This window comes from Gobio gobio, assembly GCF_949357685.1.
Source record: "Gobio gobio genome assembly, chromosome: 4".
NCBI classification, from domain to species: Eukaryota; Metazoa; Chordata; class Actinopteri; order Cypriniformes; family Gobionidae; genus Gobio; species Gobio gobio.
Window position 1 is genome coordinate 82130 of NC_137100.1, and position 12198 is coordinate 94327.

The following is a 12198-nucleotide window of genomic DNA, read 5'->3' on the forward strand; positions in this document are numbered from 1 at the left end:
GGGGCGGAAGAAACCACAGCACCCCAGCAGGCACCGGACGTCAATATGACGTCAGATTGACGTTGGACCCCAACGTCGGACAGACGTTGCATTTTGGTTGAAAATAAAAATCGGCTTGATGTCAGAACGCAACATCAGATTGACGTTGGGTTCTGACGTCAACCCGATTTTCATTTTCAACCAAATTGCAACGTCCGTCCAACGTTGGATGTTGACGTCTATCTGATGTTAGGTTCTGACATCAGTCTGACGTTGGGTTCTGACGTCAACCCGATTTTCCTTTTCAAACAAATTGCAACGTCCGTCCAACGTTGGATGTTGACGTCTATCTGATGTTAGGTTCTGACATCAGTCTGACGTTGGGTTCTGACGTCAACCCGATTTTCATTTTCAACCAAAATGCAACGTCCGTCCAACGTTGGATGTTGACGTCAATCTGACGTTGGGTTCTGACATCAGTCTGACATTGGGTTCTGACGTCAACCCGATTTTTATTTTCAACCAAAATGCAACGTCCGTCCAACGTTGGATGTTGACGTCTATCTGACGTTGGGTTCTGACATCAGTCTGACGTTGGGTTCTGACGTCAACCCGATTTTCATTTTCAACCAAATTGCAACGTCCGTCCAACGTTGGATGTTGACGTCAATCTGACGTTGGGTTCTGACATCAGTCTGACATTGGGTTCTGACGTCAACCCGATTTTTATTTTCAACCAAAATGCAACGTCCGTCCAACGTTGGATGTTGACGTCTATCTGACGTTGGGTTCTGACATCAGTCTGACGTTGGGTTCTGACGTCAACCCGATTTTCATTTTCAACCAAAATGCAACGTCCATCCGACGTTGGAGGTCGACATCAGTCTGACATTGGGTTCTGACGTCAATCTGACTTTGGGTTCTGACGTCAATCTGACTTTGGGTTCTGACGTCAACTCGATTTTCATTTTCAACCAAAATGCAACGTCCGTCTAACGTTGGATGTTGACGTCAATCTGACATTGGGTTCTAAGCTCAACACCAGATTGACATCAACCTCCAACATTGGACAGACGTTGCATTACATTCATATTGAAACTGGCCATTATCTCATTTGTCATCAGCCTGTGGATTTAAAAAGAAAAGGATTTAAATGTCCAAATAATTAATAATATGTAACACATGAACCGGTTGTCATAGTTTTTGTCAGGTTCGTCATATCTAATGAAGATGTCACACTGGTTCTACTCTGGTGCTAGATGGAAGGTCATGGGCTCACCCAGATTGCCAGGTTTTTATCTTCTGGCAACACAAGTGATAACATGCAATTCCAAAATCTAAAACCTAAAAATCTCTAAACATTTACTTAGGTCTGTTGTGAATATGTACACAAAAAAGAGAAGAAACAACTGACTGAGCAATTATTAGATGGAACCAAAAGCAATGGTTTAGGATATTTCACACCATGAATTCAGTGATATCACCAGTCTGTAATCGCTGTCGTTGCCGCTTCTTCTTCTTCGCCTGTTTTAATCAAGAGATGCTGTACTCCTTCAGGAGATGTGTAATAGCGCCCCCTATTGTATAACATGGAAAGTGGAAAATATCGTAAAGATAACAAAAGACAGAAAAAAAAATCACTCACGACTCTTGACGGAATAACTTTTAATAAGGGTTAATCTATATTTATATGCAGTGATATATCATTTAATGCAGACTATGCAGTAATATTTTACATTTGATTACTATTTGTGTACCTGAAAATCTAATTTAGACCTATTATTAGCCTACATCATTTGTATGTGTGTTCTGCTGTATTGATTTGTGCTGTTGCTCGTAATTTGATTATTTGTTCTTATTTTATTACTGATTGTAATATTACTGATTACTGATTACAATATTTAAAATATACATTAGTTAGGCTAGTAGTTTTTGGAGTCATAACCTTATTTATTAAGGTTACATGGCTCAAAAACAACAAAAACAATACTGGGCTTATTTTATTTTATTTTATTTATTACTTTTTTTTTGTAGCGGGGCCAGTGAAAATTTTGGCAGGGCAAGTAGAAAAAAAATCCTTATATAAAAAATGAGTCCTTAAATAAAAAATAAAAAAACAACGGACGCGTGAGCTCCATGTAGAACGGAAAAAGTGACAATACTAAACAGACAAAATTAGTTTTTTTTTTTTTTTAAACAACAAAATGATCTGACATCAATATGATGTTGGCGTGAGACGTTGGCTCAACGTTAGATTTTGGTTAGTTAATACCACAACCTAAAACCAACAAAGGATCAACGTCTAATGATGTTAGAATCTGACATCAATATGATGTTGGCTTGAGACGTTGGCTCGATGTTGGATTTTGGTTACTTTACAACACAACCTAAAAACAACTAAATATCAACATCAGCTGACGTTGGTATTGGACGTCAAATTAACGTTGGCATTAGACGTTGAGCTGACGTTGAATTTTGGTCACATGACGTCACAACCAAAATGTAACCAAATATCAACGTCTTATGACGTTGTGTGCCTGCTGGGACAGGCTTCCAAACCCTGAATAGAGGCACTAGATCTGACAGGTAAAGGCAGAGATAAGGCAGAGCCCATCTCTATCATAATCACCATAACCAAAATGATTATTCCCATCATAACATTCATAATCAATATCATTATAATAATCACCATCATAATCACCATAACCAATAGTATTATCCCCATCATAACATTCATAATCAATATCATTATAATAATCACCATAACAATATTATTATCCCCATCATAACATTCATAATCAATATCATTATAATAATCACCATAACAATATTATTATCCCCATCATAACATTCATAATCAATATCATTATAATAATCACCATCATAATCACCATAACCGATAGTATTATCCCCATCATAACATTCATAATCAATATCATTATAATAATCACCATAACAATATTATTATCCCCATCATAACATTCATAATCAATATCATTATAATAATCACCATAACAATATTATTATCCCCATCATAACATTCATAATCAATATCATTATAATAATCACCATAACAATATTATTATCCCCATCATAACATTCATAATCAATATCATAATAATAATCACCATCATAATCACCATAACAATATTATTATCCCCATCATAACATTCATAATCAATATCATTATCATAATCACCATAACCAACATTATTATTCCCATCATAACATTCATAATCAATATCATTATCATAATCACCATAACCAATATTATCCCCATCTGCAGTCATGCACCCATCGTCATGAAGTGCTTTGAGCGGCTGGTCCTGGAACACCTAAAAGACTCTCTACCATCCACATTGGACTCACACCAGTTTGCCTACCGCAGCAATAGGAGCACAGAGGATGCCGTTTCCATGGCACTGCACTCTGTGCTCACTCACCTGGACAATAAGAACACTTACGCACGCATGCTGTTTGTTGACTTCAGCTCAGCATTCAACACTGTCATCCCAACCAAGTTAATAGCCAAACTTGGAGACCTGGGCATCAATACCTCAATGTGCAACTGGATTTTGGACTTCCTAACTGACAGACCCCAGAATGTTCGTTCAGGATCCACCTGCTCCACATCCATCACTCTTAACACTGGTGTACCACAGGGCTGTGTGCTAAGCCCGTTTCTCTACTCCCTCTTCACCGCCGACTGCAAGCCTGTGTATGGATCTAATTCTATCGTCAAGTTTGCGGACGACACTACGGTGATTGGTCTCATCAGCAACAACGATGAGACCGCCTACAGGGAGGAGATCCAGCACCTGGCCACATGGTGCACCGAAAATAACCTGCTCCTCAACACCACCAAAACGAAGGAGCTCATCGTGGACTTCAGGAAGGAGTCAAGAGGCACACACGACACCATCCACATCAATGGAATGGCTGTTGAACGTGTCTCCAGTTTCAAGTTCCTGGGGATCCACATCTCGGCGGACATGTCGTGGACGACCAACACCTCCAGCCTGGTCAAGAAGGCTCACCAGCGCCTCTTCTTCCTGAGGACACTGAGGAAGAATCAGCTCTCCTCGGCTATCCTGGTGAACTTCTACCGCTGCGCAATAGAAAGCATCCTGACCAACTGTGTGGCAGTGTGGTATGGGAGCTGCTCTGTTGCGGAGCGCAAGGCACTGCAGCGGGTGGTGAAAACTGCCCAGCGCATCACAGGGACTCCACTGCCTGCCATCGAACACATCCAGAGGAAACGCTGTCTGCATCGAGCTCGCAGCATCCTCAAGGACTCCTCTCACCCAGCCCACAGACTGTTTTCTCTCCTGCCCTCCGGCAGGCGTTTCAGGATCCACCGGACCAGGACCAGCAGACTTAAGAACAGTTTTTTCCCCAGAGCTGTCTCTTTATTGAACTCAAACCCCCGCTGATCCACTCCCCTCATATACTGATAACTCTCCTACCTCACATCCGCCTTCACTTTGTTATTTGCACTACCGACTCTTTATTACAGTAACAACTGTTTACTCATTCATTTTGCACTACCACACCGTAACTGGATTATGCTCATTTGCACTGCCGACTGTTTACAGTACCTACTGTTTACATTTGTATTTTGCACTGTACTTCTAACTGTAATATGCAACCACTTTCCACTGCACTTTTACACTTTTTTCGGATAGCTTCTGTCCATAATTTATTGCACTACCCTAATCCACTGCTATTCCTCATTTTAGCCTAACATATCATTGTATACCTCTATCTGTAAAATTCTGTTTATAGTAATAGCCATCTGTATATTATATTATATTCATAGTACATATCCACCTGTAAATTCTGTTTATAGTATTAACCATCTGTATATTATTCACCTGTAAATTCTGTTTATAGTAATAACCATCTCTCTATTTATAGATATATTTATATATACTCAGTACATATCCATGTCCTGCACTTATGCAAACGTTGTATATCCTGCACTTGCTGCTATTGCACTTCTGGTTAGACCTAAACTGCATTTCGTTGCCTTGTACTTGTACTTGTGTAATGACAATAAAGTTGAATCTAATCTAATCTAATCTAATCATAACATTCATAATCAAAATCATTATAATAATCACCATCATCATAATCACCATAACCAATATTATTATCCCCATCATAACATTCATAATCAATATCATTATAATAATCATCATCATAATCACCATAACCAAAATTATTATTCCCATCATAACATTCATAATCAATATCATTATCATAATCACCATAACCAATATTATTATCCCCATCATAACATTCATAATCAATATCATTATAATAATCACCATCATAATCACCATAACCAAAATTATTATTCCCATCATAACATTCATAATCAATATCATTATCATAATCACCATAACCAATATTATCCCCATCATAACATTCATAATCAATATCATTATAATAATCACCATCATCATAATCACCATAACCAATATTATTATCCCCATCATAACATTCATAATCAATATCATTATAATAATCACCATCATAATCACCATAACCAAAATTATTATTCCCATCATAACATTCATAATCAATATCATTATCATAATCACCATAACCAATATTATTATCCCCATCATAACATTCATAATCAATATCATTACAATAATCACCATAACAATATTATTATCCCCATCATAACATTCATAATAAATATAATTATAATAATCACCATCATAATCACCATAACCAAAATTATTATTCCCATCATAACATTCATTATCAATATCATTATCATAATCACTATAACCAATATTATTATCCCCATCATAACATTCATAATCAATATCATTATAATAATCACCATCATTATCATAATCACCATAACAATATTATCCCTGTCACAGGTTAACCTGTTGACTATCTAAATTTGGACTTGCAAACATTCACCCATTTCACTTGTACTATGCATTGCCGGCAATATTAACATCTGTGTACACATTAGGAAGGTGTTATGGAGTTTTTGTTTTGTTCAGTCCAAAATTGGTTCCTGCTGTGTCTTGTTCTAGTTTTGTTAAGTTTTTCATTGTTTCTACATAACAAAATGCCAGAACACAATAGCTTATGTTATAATTACCTTTTATTTTCCACACAATATTTTCACAAACCTTCTTGCAGTTAAACTTCCCGGTTCACCAACCCACTCTGTACAACCAAACCCTTCATTTAGGTCAAACTGTCTTTTAAAGCAGCAGCCACATCACTTCCTGTGGAAGCTACTATTTTGGTGAGATGTCAGAGGGGTGGAATTTAGGAACAGATGTTTTGCCATTTAATTGTATGTTAAACTCCTTAATGGTTGCTGTATTAGCTCTTTGGAAGTTTGTTGTGTTAAAATGGGTTGATATAGTATTTAATTGTATTGATACAAACATTTAAATTTGTTTCTATTACTTGGTATGTCCTGTAGGTGGGGCTTCGGCCTATAAATAGGCTTGCTGGCCTACAGGATTTCAGTTCTGATTATGGACTCAGTGGAAGCGCATACTGAGCAGTGTTGCAAACTTGGGCCCTTTGGTTTAGCCAAATTAGCACATTGTTGCTGTTTTGTTTCCTTTTTGTACAGTTTTTATTTATTCTTGTTTTCTCCTGCACTGTAAATATTTTTGCACCTTCCAATTAAACACCCTTTTTGGATTTCGCATTAACTTTTTGTACAGCACGTCATTTCCTTTTCCACTCCAACTGGTTGGCCTCCCTACATATGGTGTCAGAAGTGGGATCTCTCACCAGTGAGTGACGTGCCTGTATAAATTGTTCCCCTGCTGACATGCCACCCAAAACTAGGACTCAGCCTATGGAGGGCACAGATGCAGAGATGGACCAAGGTGCTGTTGGAGGTGTTGCGAAGGAGCAATTGCGGCCTGTGGAAGTCCCAGCCACTGGGGGAGATGCTGCCATCACAGCGCTGTCACAAATGTTCCAGGCATTCATGAAGTATCAAAAGGACCGGGATGAGAAGCAGGAGAGAGAGACTGCTCGCCGTGAGCAGACTTACAAGGTTCTCAGTCACCAGGTCACCCAACTGCAGCTAGACATGGAGCGGAAAAAACATGGAGCTGAAATGCGGGTGATAGACCATGACCCTCGAATAGCCAAGCTCGAGGACAGTGATGATATTGAACACTACCTAACCACTTTTGAAAGACTTGCAGAGGTGTATCAGTGGCCAAGGGGAGACTGGGCTGTCCGCCTAATTCCCTTGTTAACGGGCAAGGCCCGAAGTGCTTTTGTGGCTATGAACCCCTCACAAACCAGAGACTATGACCAAGTGAAAGCTGCAATTCTAAAAAAATATGAAATCGGTGCTGAGACATACCGGTTAAGATTCCGGTCCCTTAGTACGCCTGCTGATGAGACCCCTACAGAACTCTACATCCGACTGAAGGACTTGTTCTCCAAATGGGTACACTATGAACAAAGTAATAAGAGGGACGTTATGGAGACCCTAGTACTGGAGCAGTACCTGCGAGTGTTGTACCCTGAGGTGAGGACCTGGGTAAAGGAGAGAAATCCTGACACCGCTGCGGAGGCTGCAACCCTGGTCGAGGCCTACATTGCTGCCCGGAAGGGACCAGGAACTACCCGATATGCTGGCTTCCTACACTCTTCGAAGGGTAAGTCTGAAGGGTTGGGGGTGGGTTCAAACTCTCAAAGTGGTCCTAAGATCCTTAAGCCCTTCTATGCTAAAGCCACAACATCTGCCCCTGAGCCCCAGACAACAGTTAAGGGAGAGAGTGTTGTATGTTATAACTGTGGTGAGCCAGGTCATACTAGGCCCCTTTGCCCACTTAAAAAGCCCAAAACAGCTGGTCTTTGTTACGTGCCCCGGCCAGAACAGTTACAAACGCAGCCCGATCGTGAGCCAATCATCACTGTACTGTTAAATGGTAAACCCCTTTCAGCTTTGGTGGACACAGGTTGTTCCCATACACTGGTACAGGCCCGATATATACCCAGAGATTCCTGGAGTGAAGGAGACACAGTAACAGTGTGTTGTGTGCATGGGGATAGCACTAAGTTGCCTACTGCTGAGGTTTATATTGAGGCCTGTAATCAGTCATATCTGATGAATGTTGGTGTTGCAACCAAGCTGCCCTATCCTGTCCTGTTAGGTACTGACTTCCCTGCGCTAGCGGAATTGGTGCAAGAGACTGTATGGTGTGGGATTGTTACAAGATCCCAAGCGAAGCAGCTTACTCAGGTTCCACAGCTCCCAGAAACAACCCCAGACCCACTGCAAGAATTGCCCTTCAGCTCTGAGACTAGCTTAGGTGAATCAAGGCCTACAGAGCAGGAAAGACTACAGAACCGAAGGGAGTGGGTGGAGGAGTTGTTGGAAACTTCAGAGCAAGCTGAGTTAGGGGAAGAAGAACCCGAACTCACTGAAGCTGACATAGTTGTCCCTGGTAACCTAGCCCAGCTTCAGCGTGATGACTCAACCTTAACTGAATGTTTTAAACAGGCTGAGGAAAATGAGGGTGTTGTATCTCTGTTTGGTGAGACTTTTGTGGTGCAAAATGGTCTTTTGTACAGACAGAGTAAAGAAGATGGACTGCAGCTGATAGTACCTAAGGCATACAGGAAGGAGGTGTTAGAACTTGGACATTCTATTCCCTGGGCAGGTCACTTGGCTTTTATGAAGACATTAATGCGAATTGCCAAGAGATTTTACTGGCCAAAGATGTACAGTGAGGTTAAAGAGTTCTGTAAATCATGCCCAGAGTGCCAGCTCACTACTGGCCGTACCCCTGCCTATGCACCACTCATACCACTTCCGGTAGTTGACACTCCTTTTGAGCGAATAGGAGTTGACATAGTTGGGCCTGTGGAAAAGAGTCAGAGAGGGAACCGATTTATCTTGGTCATTTGCGATTACGCTACCAGGTACCCTGAGGCATACCCACTAAGAGAGGTCACAGCTAAGCAAATAGCCACTGTACTCCTACGATTTTTCTCGCAGGTTGGCATACCTCGGGAAGTGCTCACAGATCAGGGCCCAAACTTTATGAGTCACACCCTACAAAAAGTATATCAATTAATGGGCATAAAGAGAGTACGAACCACCCCTTACCACCCTCAGACCGACGGGCTGGTTGAACGCTTTAACCAGACCTTGAAATCCATGCTGAAAAAGTATGTTTCTGACACTGGCAAGGACTGGGACAAGTGGCTTCCATTCCTCCTGTTTGCATATAGGGAGGTGCCTCAGGCATCAACAGGTTTCTCGCCATTTGAACTGCTGTATGCTCACCAGGTCAGAGGGCCTCTGGATGTACTGAGAGAGAGCTGGGAGGCCACTGATAAACCAGGCAAGAAAAACATTCTCTCTTATGTGTTAAAGATGAGAGAGCATCTGCAGAAGACAACAGCCCTTGCACGAGAGAACCTTCGGCAGTCTCAAGCACGCCAAAAAGAGTGGTACGACCGAACAGCCAGATCCCGTACATTTGAGCCAGGTGAGAAGGTCTTGTTACTATTACCAACAAGTGAGCATAAACTGTTGGCTAAGTGGCAGGGCCCCTACCAAATAAAGCGGAAAGTGGGTCCTGTGACATATGAGATCGAGATCCCATCCAGGACCCAGCCCTTGCAAATCTTTCATGTCAACATGTTAAAGAAGTGGTTTGCTCGTTCCACACCACCAGACCCTAAATCTGAGGAAGTAGCTGGAATAGCAACAACCTTGTTTGTGAGATCGGTGGAGGGAGAGGAGGAAATAGAGGAACAATATCTGCCTGGTCGTCAGGGAAACCATCAGCTTAGCCTTGAGCACCTGGAAGATGAGCAAAGACAGGAACTTCTACAATGCCTGCCTGCACAACTCTTTATGGAGACACCCGGTAGAACAGGCGTGATCCAGCATCACATCACTCTCAAAGATACCAAACCCATTCGGCAGCCAGTATACCGGGTCCCAGAGAGACTTCTGCCAGTTATGAAGGAAGAGTTGGAGACCATGCAGAGTCTTGGTGTAATTGAGCCTTCAACTAGCGAATGGAGCAATCCCATTGTTCTAGTGCCCAAGAAGGATGGCAGTCTTCGTTTCTGTCTGGATTTCCGCAAGCTCAATAGTGTGAGCAAATTTGACCCGTATCCCATGCCAAGGGTAGATGAGTTAGTGGAGAGTCTTGGAAGAGCAAGGTATCTCACCACACTTGACCTTTGCAAGGGATATTGGCAGGTCCCACTAAGTCCAGAGAGTAAAGAGATGACTGCGTTTAAAACACCCTTTGGACATTTTCAGTTCTGTGTCCTTCCCTTTGGGCTTCATGGAGCTCCCGCTACTTTCCAAAGGATGATGGACCAGTTACTCAGTGGGACTGAGAAGTTTGCTGCTGCATATTTAGATGACATTATCATCTATAGCCAAACTTGGCAGGAGCATATGGATCATTTGAAAGATGTGCTACTAAGAATTAAGAATGCTGGTCTAACCATCCGCCCAGACAAATGCACCCTAGCCAGGGCTGAGACACAGTACCTAGGGTATGTGCTGGGACATGGAGTAATACGTCCACAAGTGGGAAAAGTGGAGGCCATCAAGAATGCAGAACGACCGGTGACCAAAAAACAGGTCCGTTCTTTCCTTGGACTTGTGGGGTGGTACAGGCGTTTTATCCCAAACTTCTCTGCACGAGCCTTTACCCTAACTGATTTAACTAAAAAAGACAAGTCGAATAAAGTTAACTGGACGCAGGACTGTGAGAAGGCTTTCCAGGACCTAAAGGACTCCATATGCACAGAGCCTGTTTTACAAAGTCCAGACTTTGAAAAGACTTTCACTGTGCAGACTGATGCATCTGAGCATGGCATTGGGGCTGTACTACTTCAGGAAGGTCAAGGGCAGCTCCAACCGATTGCCTACATCAGCAGGAAGCTCCTTCCCCGTGAATCCAGGTATTCTACGGTTGAGAAGGAGTGTCTAGCAATTAAATGGGCATTGGACTCTGTAAGATATTACCTGGTGGGACGCAAATTCAAACTTGAGACTGATCACAGGGCATTGGCCTGGTTAGGCCGGATGAGGGACACAAATGCCCGTATCACCAGATGGTTTTTAGCCATCCAGCCATTTGACTTTGACATTTTGTATAAAGCTGGGTCGCAGAATTGTACAGCAGATTACCTCTCTAGGACACCTCAGGTGTCTGAGGAAGGGGGGAGAAATGTCACAGGTTAACCTGTTGACTATCTAAATTTGGACTTGCAAACATTCACCCATTTCACTTGTACTATGCATTGCCGGCAATATTAACATCTGTGTACACATTAGGAAGGTGTTATGGAGTTTTTGTTTTGTTCAGTCCAAAATTGGTTCCTGCTGTGTCTTGTTCTAGTTTTGTTAAGTTTTTCATTGTTTCTACATAACAAAATGCCAGAACACAATAGCTTATGTTATAATTACCTTTTATTTTCCACACAATATTTTCACAAACCTTCTTGCAGTTAAACTTCCCGGTTCACCAACCCACTCTGTACAACCAAACCCTTCATTTAGGTCAAACTGTCTTTTAAAGCAGCAGCCACATCACTTCCTGTGGAAGCTACTATTTTGGTGTGATGTCAGAGGGGTGGAATTTAGGAACAGATGTTTTGCCATTTAATTGTATGTTAAACTCCTTAATGGTTGCTGTATTAGCTCTTTGGAAGTTTGTTGTGTTAAAATGGGTTGATATAGTATTTAATTGTATTGATACAAACATTTAAATTTGTTTCTATTACTTGGTATGTCCTGTAGGTGGGGCTTCGGCCTATAAATAGGCTTGCTGGCCTACAGGATTTCAGTTCTGATTATGGACTCAGTGGAAGCGCATACTGAGCAGTGTTGCAAACTTGGGCCCTTTGGTTTAGCCAAATTAGCACATTGTTGCTGTTTTGTTTCCTTTTTGTACAGTTTTTATTTATTCTTGTTTTCTCCTGCACTGTAAATATTTTTGCACCTTCCAATTAAACACCCTTTTTGGATTTCGCATTAACTTTTTGTACAGCACGTCATTTCCTTTTCCACTCCAACTGGTTGGCCTCCCTACAATCCCCATCATAACATTCATAATCAATATCATTATAATAATCACCATCATAATCACCATAACAATATTATTATCCCCATCATAACATTCATAATCAATATCATAATAATAATCACCATCATAATCACCATAA